At 31.4% G+C, this 24,307-nt stretch overlaps 1 protein-coding gene across 1 annotated transcript in view; it reads right to left on the bottom strand.

The window, feature by feature from the left end:
• The window catches only part of LOC106640744 (uncharacterized), a 425,751-nt gene that overhangs the window by 232,232 nt on the left and 169,212 nt on the right, over positions 1-24,307 (bottom strand). The window lies entirely within an intron of this gene.

A 24,307-nucleotide genomic window follows, 5' to 3' on the forward strand; every position in this document is an offset into this window, starting at 1 on the left:
GGATGGGAAAGTATTAACAATGTTAATATTAATAACAATTTTCTGAATTCAAGGAAATAAAACTATGCTATTTCTGTGATCATTTTTTGAGTAATAGAATATAAAGTTGCATGTGTATAAGCAACAATTAATACTTTAAAAATTATTAACAAATACATTTTTAAAGTAACTTATTCATAACATTTTCCTTGCATTTTACATTAAACTGTACAATGAACTTAACTTTATATACATACTATAAGACACAGTTTTAATTTTGAGCGTGCTGTTTTACTTTTGCCTATGATTTTATCATTTATTTTGTTTGCTTATTCTGTATCGTTGAGAATCTTTTTCCTTAATAATGTTTCCTACTTGTTTTCATCTTTTTGCCTACATTATTTTCATCGTAATCTTGATCATAAGCTGTTGCATCAACAACTTTCGCACCGCCAGAAAGTATCACTATGTACTATGAAACTTATGCAGACTTTACATGTTTTTAATATAAGTTTATGATACAAATAATGTATTGTAAAAATGACCTTTACATTTTTATTTTACAAAGACTAGAAAAGTGATAGCTGTATGTTTTTAGTAAGAGAAATAATTCATGTTAAAGTATTTCTAAGACTATATACAAAATCTTTTTTTGTTATGTTCTTAAGCACCTTAAAATTTGTATGGGGCTATATACTGTTATAATTATTACTTCAAAAATCATACATTTATACACTAAGGATTAATTCAGTAAGAATTTAAGTGCGCGCTGGTAATCCAAAAGAGGCAGGACATAGTTGACTACAGACAAAAACTGTAAAAATCTGAGTCTCTACTACTTTATGCGATTAAAATAATTCTTTAGTTATCAAACTTTCTAATTTTTATTTTCAATATCTTTTACAAGTAATAGAAATACTTTGAGAAAAAGAAGCTTAGGAATTTTTCCAAGCAGTCTGCTTCGTGCGCACCCAAATTTACTTCCAAATTTTTCTTATCTAATTTCTAAGGGAAGAAATTACGAGTTTGTATTTATCTCAGATATAAAAAAAATATTTATTTAAGTCTTGATAGTTAAACAAGATCAAAGGTATTAATGCATATACTGGCGTTTTGATTCTTCAGACTCTATGAAGATTTATTTCTTAAAGATGGTCCTTTATAGTTTACCTTGCTTTTTTTTAACGTATCGCGTGCTAAAGTAATTAGCTGTTGACTACAATGAATTTTGTCTGCGAGCAACATTGGTCTTAAGTAGTAAAATATACATGGACGATGTTTTTTCGGTAGGTTATACCTTATGTGAATTCAAGGAGAAATGAAATCAACGTATGGAGGTTGCAGCTTATGGTGGTTTCTGATTGCACAAATGGTTGGCTATTAATTTTAAAACCACAAAATGTTGATCCACTCTATCATAAGTGGACACATGAAAGATTGTTTTAAAGAGATTAATTCGCCAGTACAGAGATATTTCAGAAGAATATGTTTTTCGTTATAATGTATCTGGACCTCTAAAGGGGGACGCATGGTCTTAAAGGGGTATAATATCTTGTATAGCTTGCCTATAGCATCCTCTTGATTGAATAGCTCCATCATAGTGTATGTTAAAATTCTTTTGCAATCATTGTGGTTACTTAAGCTAGATTGGGAGTTTCTAGTTCCATCACAGATCAAGAGTAGTTGGTTGTCTTGGTTATCTGAGATTCAATAGTTGAATAAGGTCTGCATTCCTAGATGAACTTATTTAAACCCAAAAATACAAGCGATCGAAATACATGGTTTACGCTGATGCTTTAAAGGCCACCTATACTGATGTTCTATACCTTCGGTTAGTACCAGGGGATCGTATCAGCGTATCGCTTTTACAGTTCAAAACTAAAGTATCTCCTCTGAAGTTCATAAGTATTTCTTGACTCAAACTCTGCAATGCTCTTCTGTTGGCAAAACTCGTACACAATTTAAATTTAAAATCCAAACTAAATGTCACTTCTTTAAATTTGTAGTCAGGTTCAAGGGATACCCTACATTGGATCAGTACCCAGTCTTCTAAATGGCCAACATTTTTTACCAATAGCTGTAGTAAAATTTATTAGCTACTTCTTAATAATATATGGCTCCATGCGTCGGGTGGGCTAAATCCAGTATATATTATCACTTAAGGCGTCTTACTATTCTGGTTCTAAGAACATGCCAACTGGTTTAATGGCCTAAGAAAACTCCAAGAACTTACTATAGAATTATTACTAAGGCAAAGATACAGTTCTAATGAGTCCTCAGACCATGATGCCTACTGCTAAGGGTTTATATTATGAATATTCAAATTTAGATAAGCTTTTGCACGTAACTGACTGTTGTTTAAGATATCTCTACAAACTACTAAACCACATTGGTAAAGAAAACCCAATAACTATTTCCATCTGTGTTATCTTTCTAAAATTAACAAATCCAAAATTATTAATGACTTATCTTCCAGAGCATCCTTCAACTAAGAGCAGAAACTCTCACTCCAAGCTAACGACAAGACTCTGTCAGACCTGCAGGTTTCCCCGTGTTGAAAAAAAAAAATTTCAATTTCATCCTCTAGTCCAAATGAAAGCCGTCTCTCAAGGATCATTTGATCAGATTTGGAGGTTGTAAAAGTCATTCGTTATAAGCTTATGACATGATACATACCGCAGTCTTAGCTGCTGACGATTATTCCACTTATTTAATAATTGAGTAAGCTCATAAACTTATGCTTCATGGAGATCCTCAGCTCACATTGAGGGCTTGTCACAGATAGTTTTGGATTATAAGAGATCACCAAAGTGTCCACTCCGCGATCGCTGAATGTTTTATGTACAAGGAGTTCTTAGCTCCCACTTTTACTCAAGTTATGGCTGATCTACCTAATGTTATAATACAAACAGCCCGCCTTTCAAGGAACACAAGTAGATTACGCAGGTTACTTTCCCGTGAAACTCTCTAAAATGCAAAGTAAAGGTACTTTGAAAGGATACGTCGGAGTTCTCGTTTGTATGGCCATCAGATCCGTTCATCTTAAGATAATAGAGGATTACACCACCGAAGAGTGCATTGGTTCTGTTCAGCACTTTACTGCATGATAAGGGCATTGTTCGAATTTATATAGTGACCGTGGCACAAATTTTATTGGTACTGACGTTAAGTTACGATGGTGCTGGGTAGAATCTAGACAATCGTCTATTTTTACCAGTCAACTCATGATGTTCCAGACAAATTGGCATTTTAACCACCAGCGGTGCAGTACCATACTTTGGTGGTCTTTGGAAGGTGGCTATAAAATAAGCAAAGTATCATTCAAGGCGCGTAGTCAGCAATCGAGTTTTTACGTTTGTCAAGTATCCTACCTAACTTTGTAAAATTAAAATTTGTATGAATTTGCCATCATTTTCTCCTGTCAGTGACGATCTCTCTAATTTAACGGCTTTGACACCAGTTTATCTACTGAACTTCAAGCCAGGCATTATTGTACCCAAATCGTATAATGCTGAGACTACCCTTAAGTATGCAACGTTGGAAACTCATTTCCCAACCTACTCAAAAGTTTTGGTAAAGGTGATCGCAGGAGTATTTTATAAATTTGCAAAAAGCTATAAGCACATTATTGGTATAGCATTTAAGAATCACTGCTAGCAGGAAATCTTGTCATCATTGAAAACGAAGCCACACCCCTCAGTTTAGTCCTTTCTGACGTAAAATGAAGGTTTTTTCAAGTACCGATTCATACGTAAGAGTTGTTAAGTTACGCACTGATGACACCACCCTGTCTAAGCCCGTTACTAAGTTAATTTCTTTGCGTTGTTATGATGAATGGGAACTAATAGAAGAAACGTAAGTCTTAAATCTAAGCAAACTCAGTTCTAGGTATGACATAATATTTTATCATAGGCTACAGATGAAAATTTTTTTTTTTTAAAGTGCCGTGTTGTACCCTAGTCTGGATAAACAAAAGCTTAAGGGGGCAGGAAGAGCTAGAAGAAAAATAAAATAGCTCCAAATACATGCATGTTAAGATAGTAAGTTTATTAAATACAAGGTAAGGTACAGAAAGAGCTGCGTAGGTCTTACTCTAAAGAGAGTCAAATCAAATTCATTGAGTCACCAACGATAGTAACTGTTGGCCAAGGGCTTTATGAATCTGTGGGAAAAATACATACACACAGATAAATATATAAAAAATAAGTATAATGCACAAAGAGACGATAAAGTCGTTATAAGATAAACTTTATATCAGATCACTCCCCCTACTTGAGCATTTTCAAGGTACATTTATCAATATTTAGATTCTTGTACAGTGAATTTAATTTTTCACTGCTTAGCGCTTTGGTTAGTGCGTCTTCATATTGATTGTAGGTAAAAGGTGTTGGTAACATTCTTGTGCTACTTTTTGCTGATAAATTGATGTTAAATATCAATTTGTTTATATTTTCGGTGAAATTCTAGGTTTCTTGTCAACCTCAATGAACCATAATTACCTACTTTGAGGATTGTAGGTCTAGCACACCCATATCCAATATCTAATAGTAGCTATTGAAACCACAGCACTTCCTTGCTTGTGTCACTTGCAACAGTACATTCTACTGCCATCGTACTTAAATTTACGTACCCCTAGAGCTTAGACAATCACGTAACGCACTTACCACTTATCATAAAAACGTAACCCAACAAGGATAAAAAAGTATTAAAAATTTTATTTTGGTAAATTTTTCCAAGAAACCCGCTATGGATCGAGGAGTTGCAAGCCTTTCAGGGAGGCCATGTCTTTCTTGCAGTACGCTCTCTTCGTTCTTAGTTGAGTATCTGCAAACTAAAATAAACTTAAAAAACAGTAATATCTCTAAACTGAAGCATCGAAAATCGATATTTTTTACAAATCTAGGGGAGATATTGCATGGAAAATTATTAACAGTTTTACTGTTACTAACAATTTTCATAATTAAAGTTAACAAAATTTGGGCTATTCTTGTGATTATATTATGAGTGAAAGAATACAATGTTGGATCTGTATTGACAATGATAAATAATTGTAAAAATTATAAAAAATACATATTTGAAGTAACTTTTGTATAATATATGCGACACATTGTAAACAAATTCATCCATACAACGATATACGAGACACAATTCAATTTTTAAAGTGCTATATCGCTTTTGTCTCTAATCTTATTGTTTATATTATGTGCTTTCTGTAAATCATTAAGTATTTTTTTCTCTATTAATGTACCTTCCTCATTTTCATGTTTGTTTTATCTTTTATTGTTTATTTTGTAATCGTGATCGTAAGCTGTTGCATTAAAAATTCCTACATTTTAAGAAAGAAGCACATGTACCAGCAACCAGGATCAAAGATGTTTTTCACACGGTAGTTAAGACGAATCTTACACACGCACATACTGGGCTAGATCGCTATTGTATACTACCCTTTCTCTTGTGTATATAGTATTGCAAATAACATTAAAACATAATATAACCGTATAAACAAAATAAAGTAAAAGTCGTATAATTAAAGTATTACAAAAAAAAGTAAGAATACTGAGAATACAGGAGAATAAAGAGACTGTACCTGATACACAGACATTTTTTTAGCTGCAAAACGAATAATAGATGAACCGTCATGACAAAAAAAGGTTTTATATGGATAATTATCATAACAAATCTATCTAAATATACTGAACACTAGTATTAAAATTAAATACAATCGTGTTACATGCAAAAACAGAATACAGTAAGTATAAAGTCAAAAAAATGTTTGAAATGATTAGTAACAATTTATTTTCTATTAATTTCACAGTTACCATTGTCAATAAACACGCAACATTACATATTGTTACTTATAAAATGATCACAGAAATAATTTAATTTACATTTAGTTCTCATGGTTTATTAACACGCAATACTTTATACCATTACTCTCAAAAAAACCACATCACAGTATATCAGCTGAGCAGAAAAAAGTAAAGTATTTAATTACCACAATAGCTAGTTTATAACAACTACATTTATTATCAGGAATTTGTTGATATGTAAAAGTTAACATTATCAAAAGCTACCTCAGATTTAAAAAAAAAGGTAGAATTTTGATACTTTAGTCCAGAGATATCGTTCTTTGTTATGTTCATTTTAGTTTCAAGATACTCTACTGAAAATATGGAGAGCACACTGCAAAAAAGTAGGCAATTTTGGAAATCTATCGAACATATAAAGTTATTTTGAAGAAGAGACCGAATAATTACAATTCATGGCTTATGATTAATTATGCCTACACTGATTAACGTAAGAAAATTTAATAGGCCTACCTTGCACATAGTGCTTTGCTTACAGATATGAAGTCCGTCAACATAGTCCCTATTATCCAATGGAGTTCTTGCATTGGCTGTCGAAGGATAGTCGGGTAATACTTTAGCACTGCTGTGGATAATCAAGCGTAACCTTGCACTAAGAGTAATGTAAGTAAGAGAGAGGGAAGATACGCGTGAAGTAGTTCTCAGGTTCTCAATATTTATTACTAGTTTTACTTGCAGTATTAGTTTTAATCTGTTGACATCATAACTTTGTTACTTGTTCCTTCTTCGTGCTTCATAATAACTAAAATGTAGTACCTTTTCTCATATTTCTGTGACATCAGATATCCACGTATAGGTACATATGTAAAAAAAATGTTTCCTTAAAAATTATGTTTACTCTATTTGGAACTTATAATTCATCTATCCATTCAATTTTTCTCTATAAAAAGTTATTTTTTTTACGTATATGAAATTATGACATGACTTTTTTTTATTCATAATACTATTTCTCTTATTTTTAGACTGTACATACGTGTTTTCAAATGCTTCAAAATGTTTTTTGGCAGTAGTAGAATTACGTTTGATGCTTTTCTGTTTGAGATTATCTTCAACAATGGATACTTCATATTTATTTGGGAATTTTTTCTAAATTTAAACGATGTGATCAGGAACATTAGAAAATCTGAGACGCATGAAATAAATAAGGGAGGACTGTAGTAAGAAGAATTTAATCATCTATTTACTGTCTTAAAGTTATTTTTAGGACAAATTTTACGAGTATCCGTGAATGCCTGGTGAATATTTCAATTATATTTTAGCAAAAAGTAAACCACACTGTTCTCTGAAATATTTCAATTCTTATAAACAACCTATAATAACATAAGAAAAACTTGTAGTAACATTGAGGTAAATAATTTATTTTTAAATCAATATTCAGTATGAATTCTAGTGAACTATTTATGGATGTATTCATACTTTAAATTTCTCATAACTGGATGCCCGTACAAGGATTTATCTTATCTATTCTGGGTGGAAGTTTTCATTTTGTAGTATTGTTCGCAACATGATGACAATTATTTGGAACGTATTGCACCCGGTACACTGCCTGTACCAAAAATAAAAGTTCTGGATATTACCGCAAAATTCTTTAATAAGTGGTAATTTCTCATTTGCTAAGGAGCCTTGGACGATAAAAATATACGTATTAAGAATCGACCAAACTCTGGCTCAGTTTATTACAATCATAAAAAGTTTTATTCTGTCATGTTACAAGCTGTTGTTGACTCAGACTATAGCTCTGTAACAATAGACATTGGTGGAGTAAAACAACAATACAATTTATCAATTTTTTATGCATTGGTATTATAAGTTTACTTTGTTTCCAAAAAATTAGAAATTTCCAACGATAAAGTCTTACCAGAATCAGACGTTTTTTTACCTTTTTTATACGTGACAGTGCACATCTTTTAATGAAGAACCTAATGAAGCCAGACACTGTTTCTTTGACCGCTAAATGCTTGTGTTTACTGAATAACATTAGAATTTATCATCGAGAAAATGTACTAGATGTAGGTACAGAAAACCTTTACGCTATCGAATTTGTACGGACAGACGAAGATAACTAATTAGTAGAAGAATTGGGGAAAGAAGTTTCAAATAACTTAATAGTATACTTTCAGGGAAAAGCCGTAGCAACTGTTTATTTGTGTACACCAAGTAAATCTAAGATTAATAAATTGAAAATTTTCTTAGTTTACACAAAATATTGTTTATTTTTTTTTCAATAAACATATATTACATGAAAAACTTTTCTAAAATAAAAAAAACGTTTTCTTGCCTCCAACTTGCGTCTGTGCTTCATGCATTTGGTGCCCACAAGGATTGTAAAAAAATGTGGGTCGTGTCGTATTGTGACTTTCAATAACCATCTAAGGTGTCAAAGTATTACTTATCATATATAAATGTTCTAGAAAAGTAGTTTTGCTCATATTTTTATTAGATACAGACATAGTTGAAATGTTAGTAGCACATGAACTACTCGACGGTATTTTGCAGAAAATTTTTAAATTTTCATGATTACGTTGCAAGTGATTTTGTGAAGAAGCAGATCCCATAGCACAATTTATCGCAGAAAGATAAAAAACCATAGTTGGAGTTCTACTGTTGCTAGTAGACAGCAGTAATTTATTTCGATGTTCATTAAACATACTTCTTTCAGAAAAATATTCTGACCGCAAGAAGACACTAGTCATTTTAGTTCTTGCTTGTATCTGAAGGTTTTTGTTGGAGTTTACTTGAGTGTCTACTTATGCCTTTTTTTTCTTCATCCGTTGATATTATTTTACAGTCTGAAATATTGTAGAATAAAACAGTCTTGAAAGTAAACGTGATTATTTATTTATAATATAACACAAAACTCAAATTACTACGCATTGGTTTATTTTACCTGTATCTTGTAAGTCATCACAATCAGTTGGTAAATAAACATATATAAAAAATAGCAAAACAGACAAAAATAGAACGATAAGAAACAGAGTCACATCTCTCTAAACTTTCAATGCACTTACTTTCTTTTTGCAGAGCACCTGGAAGAGTAAAAATACAAAAATCAGGCATTTTGCGAACAAAAAATTTTTTAAGTGGATGAGTCTAAAGGTAGGGAAAGAAGATAGTGAGCTGAGCTCTAGTATTAAGTAAATAATTAAAAAATTTTCAAAATCTCAGCTAATTATTTTTTATTAGGTGACTATTTTATATGCATTGAGCATGAATAAAAAAGACACATATCATTTACGCTTACTTATAAAGTCAGTGTTGCTCTCTATCTCACTCCATGCTGCTCCAACCATAGGATAGTAGCGGCCCCTCGTCTCGGCTGTCCCTGAAATTCACTGAATAGATCACTGAAGTGTGTTAACAAGTCATGTACGACATTTTTGGTTAAAATTTTTTCATCTATTCCAGACATTTTTCGAAACAAAAATCTTTTTATTTCAAAAATATTTGTTCGGAATCCATGCAGTTTATTTTTCTAAATAATAAGCAGAAAAAAGGGAAAAAAATTTAATTATGCTCAGAAGTATCGTGTGTTTCTTACGCCAGAAAATACTTGCTGCCCCTACAGGGCCATTGATTTGCACTTTCTTACGTTATCATAAATGAAAAGAGCTATTTGTTAAAACTATAAATATTTAAAACTGACAAAAAATATATCATTAAAAACTGTTTTTTCCAATCTCACAACTTTGTGACCAGAGCAACAAGATCCTGGAGCTTAATCTCTTCATTTTTTATTGTTACAATGAATACAAATACATATTATTCTATATATTTGAAAATCTGAAAGATTTAAGTCATTACTGTCAGGGTTCTCATGAAAATTTGATCTCTCACGTGACGGATTCTTTATTTGTCAATTTTGATGCTGCTGTTTTAATCTCGGTAAATGTTTTTCATCAGTTTCTTGACGCCTTAAATTGTATGTATTTAAAGCATTTAAAGTTTTTCTTCCAATCTACTCTCTTTTCACTATAGCCACAGTTAAAACTTTTGTGAGCCCTAAAGGCTATTTTTTGTGAACTTTTTAAAGTTATAATATATTTGTTGGCAAGGTAAATTGACGTTATATGGCCCTTAGAAGGACTGGTTAGCTTAACTCTTCCTTGACTGAAGTTTCTAGCAAACGTGACTGCCTGAATTCGTCAGGGTGCTTTTTTCTTGCCTGCTGCTGTAGCACTAGACTGATCGTGAGGAAAACTGCAATGTCTGAAGAGTTAGAGCTGGTTGTATAGCTTTTTCCCAACGTTTTCTGGTCTTATACGAGAAGCACCTTTTTTTTCTGCAGAGCTCAGTTGTTTTTGCTATCTAAGGTGGGAAGATTGGCTCATGATGCTTGCTTGTTGGAGACTGTTGCGTTTGCTCAAGTTTATTTTTCCTTCATAGTTGATAGGTTTACTCAGTGGATACCTCGGAGAGCATCGGTAATTCCTAACTAAATGCTTACAGAGTCAAGAGAGTAATGCAATATAAGATTATCGGTCGCCGGGGTTTCCAGCCTTGTGACGAACAACTCCACTCATGACGTCTGCCCGTGAATGTCTGAGTTGGTTTAAGAGTGGCGAGCTTTATATAGTTTTTTTATTGATAAATTGTTGTCGAAAATAGTAGTAAACATGTTTTTATTTGCAAGGTAGTTTAACGTTAGGTGGCCCTAAAAAGAACTGATCAGATTAATGGTTGGGTAGGGAACATAAATACTTATGATGGCCCTGAAAGCCACTCCTTATTAGTATTCTTGATGACTACTGACTTTTGCTGGCTGTGCGGGTAGCTTGACTCTCACCCTTGGAGTCTCTGCGTAGGGAGATAGTGCTGGAGGGACGTACGCAACTAGCTAAAGAATATCTTGTTTTCCGGTCGTTTCCCGGATAATCAACCACTTGTCTGTAATCAGAATAGTAGGCCTGAAGAATACCTTCTCTGTGGACATGCCGTTGCTACAAACTATTGGAAAGGCTATTTTGGCTGCTCGAATTCAGGGTTATTCTCCCTGGCTTGCTGTTGTAGTATAATCTGCTCTGATAGCAACACCAGGTTGGTTGGAATAATAGCCACAAAACCCCAAATTGCTAGAGCAGATTGTGCTCTGGCTAGGCACGTCTCCTAGTATTTTGCCACAGATGTTTGAGTTTAGAACGCCTTTATATTGGTGACACTCGTCAAGCATAATGGTTCAGGATGGAATTTGACATAAGTCGCTTGTCCATTAGCGAACAGTGTCGTCGGTAGTCAGGATATCCAGCTGCATGATTCCTAGCTCTAGGCTTCGTTCACTGTCGGTGATCGACTGTGTATTAGGTATCTTGCTCGAGCCTATTATAACTACACTTTTTAAATTTAATTTCAGGTTATTTCGATCTCATTTCGACGCCATCTAGTGGATTCAACTAAACTAAAGCGCATAGCTAACGGGTTTTTGCAAATATTTAAGCTTATTTACTGCTTTTGTTATTAACTTTTTCAATATAAAAAATATACTAAAACCGTTCAGGAAGTGTCAAAAATCGGTATGCAAAATTTCAGTACAGTTGGTTCTCGTGGTTAGCAACTACAACGGTCTTAGGGATTTTGCGTTATATTTTAGTAAGATTAATGCAATGATGAAGCCTTATTCTCATTTGGTGCATCATAATATGGATGGTTCAATGAATTTATCAGAGCCCATAATGCTTCTTTTTTTCTAAGAGCCCGTAACGCTTTTTCGTAACAGTTTTTTAAATTTAATGTTAAATTATCGACTAGAATAGTGAGTTATACCAATGGTAATGGTAAATTCATTACATAAATAAGAAAGTACAAGTCAAATTTACAGGAACGGCATTTTTATCTCAGTTGTCATGAGATTCTACAAGAGCCCGTAATGCTCCTATTTTTCTCAAGTAAAAAAAGACATTCAACTATACAACTTTTCTTATACAAATCCAGCAAGGCCCTAAGAATTTTAGCTTGTTTTTGTCATGGGTAATATAAAAAAAAAAATTTTAAATAAAAGTTCCATTTTAAGTGTTTGTCCATTCAAGCCCTTAAAATATGCTGGTTTTGTTGGATGACCCATATATATAGTCATACAAGATAGAGCGCAAAAGAGAGAGAGACAGAGGGGAGAAAAAGAAAGAGAGAGAGAGAGAGACAAAAGACTTATTTGCTCAGAAAAGAAAATGGCTCGTGTGGTCAGGCTCTAGCTTTCTAACGTGCGCATGAGGCCTTTTCTAGCATCGATCTATATAAATATAATAGCACTGTAGGTACCATGATTGACTTACTCCTTCCATACATACAAAAGATGAAGACTTGCACTGTACGGGCCATTAAGAGTTGAAAGTATATTTATATCTAACTTTTTATTCTGACCTACCTCATATTTTCGGCTCATAGACTTACTTGCCCAGCCTTTCTCTAGACTTTTTAAAACTCCCTGACTCTCCTGTGTCATTGACTTATCTGTATAATAGCATCCCACGTCTGAACTTTTAAAGATTTTCTAATTTTTAATTTGAAAACAACGCAGCATGTAGATTTAAATTCTTATTTTACCAACACATCTAATGATCCCGCTTGAAGTATGCCCTAGTTTTACATCTGATTTCTAGCACGCCTCCACTTTATAGTTAAAGCAAACTGGGCTCATAACCCATCAAAGTATTAATTGACAGCTCTAACTTGCACGATGGCACCAAAGGCCATAGAAGATTCTCTTGACAAATAAAAAGATACTTAATTGTTCTATAGAAGCATTTTATACACTTTTCCTTTTGTCTTACTAGACTGTACTTCCAACTTTGGTCCATCAAACCATTAAAGAGGCCTCTTTGAGTGGTAAAACTTCGACAATTTTTATTGAAATAAATACTCACTCTTCATTTGTAGCTTTTTAGTTTTCTTATGTAGTGGATATATATCCGTGGAGTTAGAGAAGGAAGGAAGAGGTACCATAAAAATTAATATAAATTTTACATGTTATTACTCGCTTAATTAATACCAGTTACTAGTTTATTCGTCAGCTGCTTCTCGGAAAAAGGAGATGAGGTCACATGTTATGATTCTATTTAAATCCTAAATTGGATCAATAATTGTGGGCTGGGCTGGTTGTGTCAGGAAATAGAGATAAATTTAATTAACATTTTTCTGGAAAAGGTCCATCCTGCTGGTCTAGGCCAAGCATCAAATTTGGTAGGTGCTAATGTCGAAGAGCGGTAGCCATAGGTAAGCAGGTAACCGATCAATCGAGTGTTAATATTGAGTTTATATTATAACCGTAATTGAGAGCCGAAAGTTCCTGGGACCCTTTGATACCTTTTGGTTTGGCCAAGTTACCAAAGATTTATACTGATTTTGTTGCGAGGCCGATCAACATTAGAAGCTTGAGGGTCATGACTTCCTTTTTCCTGGCGATTAGAGCTAAATTGCAGATTCCTTTGAGTAAGATAAATTTAAAGTAAAAATATGAATACGAAAACTTAAAATTAATAAAAAGAATATGGTGCACATCTACTTTAAATATCATTTTTAATATTTCTTTTATGATTGGTATTCAAAAGAACTAAGTGTGAAAAGCTGGTATGCAAGGATTTATTCTCACCTTTATTTCTATTGAAAATGGTAAAAAAATAGTCACCAGCTAAAAAAGTTAGGGACCAATAGCTTGGTCAATGGAAAATTTTGATAAGATATTGTTGGTGCATAATGCTCGACTACTCTTATTTTCTTGGAAAGTTCTTGGTGGATTTTGGGATCTCGGGTGGGCATTATAGTGGAAGATGTCAATGTTATCATTATAAAGTTACAAAATTGTCTTTCTAAACGTTTAAACAGCGGACTGCCTTTCTCGTACGTGCTTCTATATTAGTGTTTCGTTATTTATTCCTATATAGGAATCCTATGCTGTAAGCAACTCTTATAAAATATAACATAGCAATTCGTGAGAACAAAAATTATTTGTGACTTTGATAATGATTATCTGCATTTTCTGATAAACTAGAAAGTATGTTTGTTGTTTAATTTGATACGTACAAGTATAGTTTAAATTTTTTATATTAAATATTGTAAGGGTAAGAAATGAGATAGTCATATTGCAATTTATGTATCAATTGATCCTGCGAACAAATAATTTTTCTGCGTCTTTTATGATGCATCCAATTTCTGCTTTTTGAACGATGGCTTACCGTTAAATACTTGTATATTATATTCATAATAATCGATGTTTTGAGAATTTTAGAATATTTTTACTTAGCAATCGTTTGATTTAATATTACGTGGTTATAATAAGTATAAATAAACATCAGTAAAAACGTATATATCTAATTCTAACTAGTCTATAAACTAGTATTTGAAGATGTCATCTGTTAGGGGTAAATAAATGATTTGCAGTAGGTGTTATGCACGCTACAATAGTGCTACAAGAGCTGTTTTTTTTTATTATGTTTGAGCGAGGGAAAATAGTAATAGTATGATTTCACTCTTAATTACATAAAATTGAAGTTGACTATATTTATATAGAGATAGAGAACTTATTTTATCTACTGGAATGGGCGTTGCTTGTCGAAGAATAGTGTCCATAAAATCACTAACGTACTAAATAGGTCTTACTTCAAATATAAATTTATATAAATTGATAATTTTTTTAGTTAATTTTTTGTAGCAAACTTTAAAAATAAAAAACACAAACACCGCTTATTTTTTATACGCAGCAACGTTTCGTCGACCGAAATGACGATCTCTTTAGGTTTTATTAACAAATTCAATAGAAAATCAGTACAAACCAACGAATAATAGACATAGAGTGTAAGCGATATAAATCAGAGCGTAAAGCAGTGCAGGTATCGAGTTGTTGAGTTAACATGTGTGCGTTAGGTATTAATCATGCTGTGTGTTTTACCCATATATTTTTGTTTTGTTAGTTTAATGATTAAAGTATTGTATTTATGGTGTAGGTGAAACGTTTTCCAGTAACATGCAGTGAATATAGTGGTGATAATGTTTATTAATACTGTAGGATAGTGGTTTGGCATTACCTGAGACAAGGTAAAGGAAGAGAAGCGGAGTGATATAATTAAATTTTTATTGCTGATTTCCTCGTAGACTTTCTTGGCTTTAGATCAAATATTCAAAGTTTTTCTGTGAATAAAATATAATGTTACCAATGTATAGTTATTGGATTCGCAAGTAAATTACTTTATTATGTGTATATATATACTAGTGGGGCTCTGCCCCCCTGTGCGCTCTACGGGCCAACCCCCCCTTTTATTGAGTTGTAAGTGTAATTTTTTAAAAATAAGGTTTGTATTAATATTTTTCAAAGCCTTAAAAAATGAAAAAATAAATTGTTAGTATGAAAATTATATGTTGAAGTATATTTTACAGAATTCGGAGGACTTTGGCATTTTTCGAAAATACTCGGGAATAAATTTTTTACGCTGGGAAATGATTACTGGTCTGCTTTTAAGGAAATATGAAGAACAAGCTGCTAATTTCAAATTAAAGTGGTAAAGTTTATACAGACAGAGAGATGTGCCCTTGACTTTTTGTTGGTGAGCTTTATTATTTCTTCTAGTGGCCCCCTTTTTTAAATGAGCTGTCTATCCTGTACGTGTCAATAAATATTTTTAAGCTCTTACATTTATATATGCCCCCTGCGCGCTCTGCGCACCAATTCCCGTAATTGCAAATTAAATTATTGAAGCATAGAAAAAATTTCAAATTATATTTATTTTCACTTAAAATTTATATATATGTAAAAAATGTATATTGATCATAATTAATTACATGAATTTTTAACAATCACTTTTTATTTTCCCTGACTAATAACAGCTATTTCTATGGGATCAGTAGAACACGATTTTCAAAACGATATAATTCTTGAAGAAGCATGGAACGTTATGCTGCCTTTTTAGTCCGGTAGCTGAAGCATCAAAAAATAGCCAATAAGGAACAAATCGGAGATAGCGTCCAAACTTTGCAGATCGCTTCGTATTATGGTCTGTAAACATGGAAAAATAGTTTTGTCCAACCAAACCACGGGCTTCAATTGTTATTAAACAATTAGTAAAAATTTACCATTTTGTTTCTTAGTTTTTCTCATATAACTTTTTTTGTGGCTGTTGGATTGCAAAAATTGCTGAAAATATTTTGATCGTTATTTAATTATCTACCGATCTGTGTAGATTAGATCATTGGAAGACTTTTTTTCGCGAAGTTATATTGCAAAAAAGTGCAAAAATCGTCGTTATAAATTGTCATTTTGAAACATCCATAACTTTTGTAATGTTTGATGAAAATGCTTCAAAATTAAGTATTCAATAGCTCTTATAGAGATCTTAGGCAATGCTCAAGGCTTTTCTTGTATTATGAAAAATAACGTAAATAAACTATAATTAATTAAAAAATTCATTTGATTGTCCTGATCGTTAAATTTGAGCTAGACTAAAACTTTGAAATGGATTATATTCATAATACAAAGAACTTCAATATTGTAATAAAACAAAATTTTTTTTTTTAATTTTTACTTCGATTTTTTACAAAATTTAATTTTGCAACATTAAAAAACTAACATTACTCGATCATTTTTTATTGTGGAAAAGTAGAACTAGTTTCATCTAATAGTGTATATTTTTACACAAATTTACAAAAAAAAATTATGACGATACGATGTTTTTAACTATAGTTATTAACAATTTAGTGTTTTTTGCAATTGTTTAATTTCTATCGGTTTTTTCGATTAAAAAAAAATATTATAGTATTTACATAGCATCTGTTGTTGTAATATATGACTTACAGATTTTTTAACAAATAATTGACAGTTAGAAAAAATTACTTATTTATACAGTTTTACGTGCGATAACGGCTGGTGTACGGCGGATTGCATGTTCCAGGCGTCGACGCATGTGAAAGATAATTTTCTTTTCAAACGTATTTGAGAATCCCTACCTTTCACTTTTACTGCGTACGAATAGAGAACTGCTGTTGACAGTGCTGTACCTTACGATGTATTAGTTTGAAAAGAGGTCAAAAACTGATTCAAGCTATCTATGCAGGTACAACTCAAGAAGAATGCCCTTTAAACGAGTTTCGTTTTACTATTTTCCGAAAAAGATCCTGTCACAAAAATTTTAATATATCTTTGTTACCCCCAACTGAAGGGGCAGCCCGTGAGCAGTCCTGCAGAGTATATTATCAAATAAGGCAATGGTTGCAAACTGATAGCGGAGTGGACGTAGAAAAATGGGGATGGAAAAAAACTGAAAATGGACTGCTTCCGGTTATCACACTGCAGCCACTCATTCCTAAAAAAATATTAAAACTGATTGCGTGTCAATGCAAGAAGGGATGTGGAGGAAAATGTAGCTGCAAAAACAATGGAATCCATTGCTCAGCCGTGTGTAAATACTGTGAAGGTAAAAATTGTGCTAACATGGAAGACAGAATAGTGTCTCTTAGTGAAGATGAAGATGATAACGATATATACAGTACTCATAACGTAGAGCATGAGCAAATTCAAATCCAGATAAGTGAATTAGTATTAGAAGACGATTTTGATGACATCCTGTTCGCCGAAATAGAAGATGAAACCGAGAGTGATAGTGATTACACACCAGTAACAAAAAAACGTAAAATATAAGAAATAGTATTTTATAAAAAATTTATGCAACAAATATTATGTACTACGTATTTTCTTGCATTCACATAATAAATTTTGTATAAAAATGTATGTTTATGTATTTTTAGTTATTACGAAACAATAATAAAAGTAAAAGATCAAATAATATGATTTTTTGAACTGGTATGGAAACGCCTGAAACATGCAATCCGCCGTACACGGGCCGTTATCGCACGTAAAACTGTATAAATAAGTAATTTTTACTAACTGTCAATTATTTGTTAAAAAATCTGTAAGTCATATATTACAACAACAGATGCTATGTAGATACTATAATATTTTTTTCAAATCAAAAAAACCGATAGAAATTGCACAATTGCAAAAAACACTAAATTGTTAATAACTATAGTTAAAAACATCGTATCGTAATAATTTTTTTTTGTAAATTTGTGTAAAAATATACACTATTAGATGAAACCAGTTCTACTTTTCCACAATAAAAAATGATCGAGTAATGTTAATTTTTTAATGTTGCAAAATTAAATTTTGTAAAAAATCGGGGTAAAAATTGAAAAAAAAATTTTTCTTTTTACAATATTAAAGTCCTTTGTATTCTGAATAAAATACATTTTAAAATTTCAGTCTAGCTCAATTTTAACGATCAGGACAATCAAATGAATTTTTTAATTAATTATTATTTATTTACGTTATTTTTCATAATACAAGAAAAGCCTTAAGCATGGCTTAAGACCTTTATAAGAGCTATCAAATACTAAATTTTGAAGCATTTTTATCAAACATTATAAAAGTTATGGATGTTTTAAAATGACAATTTATAACGACGATTTTTGCCCTTTTTTGCAATATAACTTCGCGAAAAAAAGTCTTCCAATGATCTTACCTACACAGATCGGTAGATAATTAAATAACGAACAAAATTTGCAATCCGACAGCCACAAAAAAAATTATATGAGAAAAACTAAGAAAAAAAATGGTAAATTTTTACTAATTGTTTAATAACAATTGAAGCCCGTGGTTTGGTTGGACAAAACTATTTTTCCATGTTTACAGACCATAATACGAAGCGATCTGCAAAGTTTGGACGCTATCTCCGATTTGTTCCTTATTAAATGCTTCAGCTACCGGACTATTTCAACTACGAAAATTTTTCGCATGGTTTATTATGTCTGAAAATTTTCTTGGTAGTATAATTTGGAACAAATACGAAAAATTTTTCATTGAAGATTGTAAAGATGATCAAAATAAAGCTCTTTTACAATCAAACAAAATTTTTAATTCTGAAAATATGTCTTGTAAAGATTTCAGTTCACCAGAACCAACAGAAACGACAAAAAAAATATCGATACTGACAATGATAAAAGAATATTTTATTAACATAAATTCCATGAAATGTTTTTACAACTCACTCATGATCAACGTCGAATTTTTCAAGAAATAATAAAACTTTAAAAAAAATTCTTTTCATCGATGGTCCTGGTGGATATGAAAAAACTTTTCTACAAAAAACATTAATTAATATATTACAATAATTAATTTATCATTTCACATTGATTGAAGAAAAAATTCTAACAATGGCTTGGACAGGTATTGCTTCTTTTCTGCTTCATAAAGGAATGACCACTTACAGAACTTTTAGACTTCCTTTAGACTTAAGCACTATAGAAAGAGCATTCTCCCAGTTTAAGCCAGATAAACAAAAATTACGTAATGTAGAAGTAATTATTTGGAATGAAGCTTCTATGATACTGAAAAAAGCGATAGAAATAGTTAATAGGACTTTACAAGATTTATCTAGTAGTAATGTACCTTTTGGAAATAAAATAATAATTTTAGATGGAGACTTTTGTCAAATTCTCGCAGTAGTAAGAAACGAAAGCAAAATTACTATTGTTCAAGAAACCATAAAATTTTTTAATTTTTGGCCTTTATTTAAAATTTTTATAATAATAAAATCAGCGTTTTAAAATATACGACGTTTTTTGTAATTATAGAACTTCTAGTATGAAATTAATGGCTACCCTGCTCTTTAATCGTGTAAAATGAGTTCTTTACCAAAATTCAAGATTTTTAACATAAATGTTAAAGTTATAATGTGCATGAAAAATTTTGTAACTCGAGTATTTCTGTTTTTTTTTAATCAAGAATTTAAAAATACACTGCCTTTATATATAAGTTTCTTTTACATTTTTTGCTTGTTAAAAGTCTAATTTTCAAGATGCATTCTATGTATTTGAAAATCTCAATTTCTCAGAGAAAAATTAAAAATTATAAGGAATCAACTTTAACAAAGAAATACTAAAATGGTTTATGATCAGAAATTTCTTACCATACAACGTTTTTAATGTTTGTTTGGTTCTCCGAATTATTTTGTATAAATATATCCTCAGGATTTTCACATCTTGATACTAATACGTATAGTTGACCATGAAAAAACAAAGGTCTTTTGTAGTCAAATCTCAATTTGCAAAAACTTTAACCTTGCGATTTATTGGTTGTCATGGAAAAAGCTAGAACTATTGGAAACTGTTTTCTGTCTATAATAAAGATAAATCATTACTGGTAGTTAACGTGACAGTTGGAACAACCGCTTTATTACCAGACTTATACTAGCTATTATTTCTACTTCTAAATTATATTTAAATAATTTTGTTGTACGTTGTCTAGTGCCATTGCAGATCCAATTGAATATACTCAAGTTTCTTATTAACATAACGATAGCATCTACTTTTAAATTTATAACATGTAGCGGTAATCATTCATGTACATTTTTTAGAGTTTCTATAGAAAAATTTATGTTTATATTTTCATTAGTGCGATCTCTACCATTATAATTTTATACTCTATGCAGTAACAAGTATGTTCTTTTCGTTTAGTATAATTTAAAATTTTATTTTTTTTAATATACGAAAGTTTGTTATGAGTTGTTAGAATTACTATATTTAGGCAGTTATTCATACCCTCTCTATTGATTTGTTTACAATCATCATCGGTTTCCCATCCCTGTGGAATTTCGAAAGACTTTATTGTTCTATTTTTAATGTCCATTAACAATGATTAAAGTTTCAAATCTGTACACTGCATATTGCTTTTCGGTTTCATAATTTTAAAGAGTTTCCATACTTGTACTTTCACTAATTATAGAACTTTTACACTAATGCTTTATCAATGGAAGTTTTTGTCTTAAGTCACCTCCTAAAATAAATAATTCTCCACTAAACAAAATATCATTATCACATAAGTCATTTAAAATTTTACTTACTATTTTTCAAGCTTTTTTAGAGATCATTGAAACTTCGTTTCAAATTATTACATATCCTTCTCGTAATTTTTTTTAATCAACTTTGTATTTTTACAATGTTATTTACATCTAATGGTGATAATAATGTTGTATGACTTTTCATTTCTTTAGGTAACAAAATTAAAGCAATTCCAAGCAAATCCAAGCAATTCCAAGCAAGCAATTGTTATTTATTGTATTTTAAATCTTCAACAAAAAATTTGTTTGAGTGATTCTCAAATAGACTTATCATAAACATCTTCAGGTATTAAAAACCATGCAGAAGACTTTCTCAATAGATATGGCAGCATAGCAATACAAGCTTTTTGAAATATTTTTTGTATTCGAGAGTCGTGTTCAACTTAACCTAAAGCAATAGCAGTATCTCTAAACGTACTGTAATGTATGTTATTAACTGTTTTCGAACATTCAAAAGATTCACTTGCTTGATTCAGAATTGAAAAAAAAAGAGCACTTAGAGTCCTTAGGTGACACTATTTTAGTCGCCCTATTGTTAAATTACGTCTTACTATTTCCCTTCTAACCCAAGTTTTTACCGTCAAATTAAAGCAGTAATATTCTGGAATGTTCACGTATCTAATTTTTCTGCGAAACTATTTATTTCATGTTATTTAAACCAAGACGTAATGCCTCATCTTCTCCTTTATTAATACAATTGAAAATGTACTATATACTTTGAATAGATGCACAATACTCAACATTGATGTGGCAATTATATTTGGTTAACAAAAATGGATTGTATGGTACTACCATTGAATCATCAACTAAAATTTATTAATTACTATTTTCGATTCTATACATGTGATTATCACATCTATTGTCACTTTTTTTGTAATTTAGATATCTACTTCTGTAAAAATAGTATTATTAGTCAATTTTTTGGAAAATTTTTTTGTAAAAATTTTTGGATGATTGGTAAGACATGGAATATCTTTACCATAAGGTCCATGAAGCATGTATTTCATAACTAATTTTTGTACTTGTGAATCAAGTGGAATTTCCACTGTAATGTATTTATCTATGTCTATAGTAGCAAATAATTTATTGTTTGTATGCAATGTTACAATAATATGAGAATAAGGTAATCCTCCTTTTTTTGAAATTTAATGGTATAAACGTAAGCAATAACTTTAAAAAAATATTGTGTTTAGTTATATCGTCTAACATAAATTTTAATTTTGTATGAAATAATCTAACAGTTATATTTGGTATATCATTGTAGGTGGTACCTTCAGGAACGTTTTTTAAAATTTGCTTTATTTCTTACCATTTAAGATGACATGTAACGGTAATAAAAAAATCAGGTCATCCAAACTTTAGCATTATTACTGTTGCATTTTAATAATTTTATTCTATTGCTTTCTATTATAATACATGCATGCAAAAAAAGTTTATGTGTTAATCTTTCAGCATAGAGTATAGGACTAAAAATTTTACTATTTGGTCAATAGAAAGTTCGATATTAGTAGTATTGAAGCAACGTAAGATTTTCTGCTTTTATTATAAATTTTCAACATCAAGTGTACTTCATTCTTCATTTCCTACTGGAAATAATAAGGGAAATACCATACGATCAATATGCTGTATCCAGTATACAGCATCAATAATGCAACCTAAAAAAGCATTGATGAATCAGATGATACTAGTTGCATAAATTTTTCCATAAAAATATAAAACAATATTCGTGAAGGCTTGCCACCTCATGAACTTAAATTAAAAATAGGTACAATAGTAATGTTAATTCATAATTTAAGTATACTAGACGGCTTATATAATAGTACACGATTGCGAATTACTAAATTGTTGAAGTATAACGTAGAAGACGAAACAGGTACGGGAGAGAAAATTGGTAATAAAGTTTTTATTTCAAGAATTACATAATATACCGGAATTAATTTATCATGACCTTCCATTTTATATAGAAAATAATTCCCATTCGTTATAGCATTTGCTATGACTGTGAGCAAGTCTCCAGGTCAAAGTTTTGATTATGTGGGATTATACTTGAAAAAACCTTTATTTTTCATGGTCAATTGTACGTGGTTTTATCGAAATGTAAGAACAAAAATGGAGTTTTCGTTTAAATTTGTAGAGAAAACATTTCAAATATTGAAAATATAGTTTGGAAAGAACTTTCTTACAATGAGTATTAATGTTTCCAATAATTACATTATAATTAGAATAATGTTATATGTATCGACAAAATTTATTACCTAATAACACATCCCATGAATGTATTCATATTTTGTTGTATACATTGTGTTCATATATTGTACCAATTTCAACATTCATTTAAAACAGAATAGGAATAGACCTAAGTTTTCGTGGTTTACTAGAGTTTTATAAGATGACTTATAAGATGAGTCAACTTAATGCGAAACTTCGACGGTTTGTATTAATGATGAACTTAATGTAATTTACGCTTTGCGCAGTGACTCCTTATGAATCAATTATGGCTTTAAATTTTTTCTTGATGATGAGATAAATCATAGCGATAAGAAAGTTTTGTCTTTACATAGCTTAGTAATGAAGCAGATTGGAAATAAAAGAATAATATATATGACACGATCCCGTCTGTATACATATCAAGGTCCGAGAAAGACGGTATGATCCCTGTCAGATTCCCCAAAAGTAGTGTGGGGGGTGGTAGGGGGTAACGAAAAATAACGTGGGGGGGGGCTGTGTTGGTATGTGGGGGTCTATGGGGAGTTTTTGAAAAAACTGCGATGTGTCAAAGAAGGGAGAAAATGATGGGTTTTTTCCTTATTTTGTGTGGGGGGTGGTGGGCGGGTGAATAGGTGTCTGTGGGAGGTTATGTGGAATGCTTTACTGAGATAACTATATAATATAGAAAGATACATATATGAGTGTGTGCATAGGAATCCGAAGGCGAAGGATGAGACTCGAGCGCCACCGAGCTGCAGTATATATATGTATATTCGTACGTACATTTCTGCCATTTTGGTGCCCAACCAAGGTACTTCTAAAAAAAGTTTTTACTTCAAAACCTTGATCGTTTTTAAGAGCGATCAAGCCGCGTGTTGTATGTAGGTGAAACTTGAAAACTTTTACCAAAATCAATCCCCTGGCTTGTTCTTGTACCAGCGAGCGTGCGGAAGTATAAACGCATTGCGTAATAATTTAATAGTGCTTACGCAGCCAGTCAAGGGTGCCAACATACATACACACAATCAGTTTCCTTAAACACCCTTTTGTAGGTCGCTTGGTATGCACGTACACGCTTGCTCTCTCTGTTCATTTTATTAATTTTAATATTCAAACTTGCCACAAATTTCCTACTAAGTATGTAATTGTGGCGTCTGAGCTTAGATGGGTGTGAGTCCTACTTATGCATGATGACCAAAAAAGTGCTTCACCAATTTATTGAAACAACAATGGTTTGCAAAAATTTTTTTTGCATTCTATTTGTAATCAAATTATCTTAAATTTGGTTACGGCGTAAGTTAACCTCCTTACTTATATGTACACCAATGTCAAAGAATATTTTTCCCATTGATAATAAACGCTTGTAGATGAGAAAAATACTGA

This window comes from Copidosoma floridanum, unplaced genomic scaffold, assembly GCF_036245765.1.
Source record: "Copidosoma floridanum isolate Cflo_tuat_1 unplaced genomic scaffold, Cflo_Japanese_pri ptg000026l, whole genome shotgun sequence".
NCBI classification, from domain to species: domain Eukaryota; kingdom Metazoa; phylum Arthropoda; class Insecta; order Hymenoptera; family Encyrtidae; genus Copidosoma; species Copidosoma floridanum.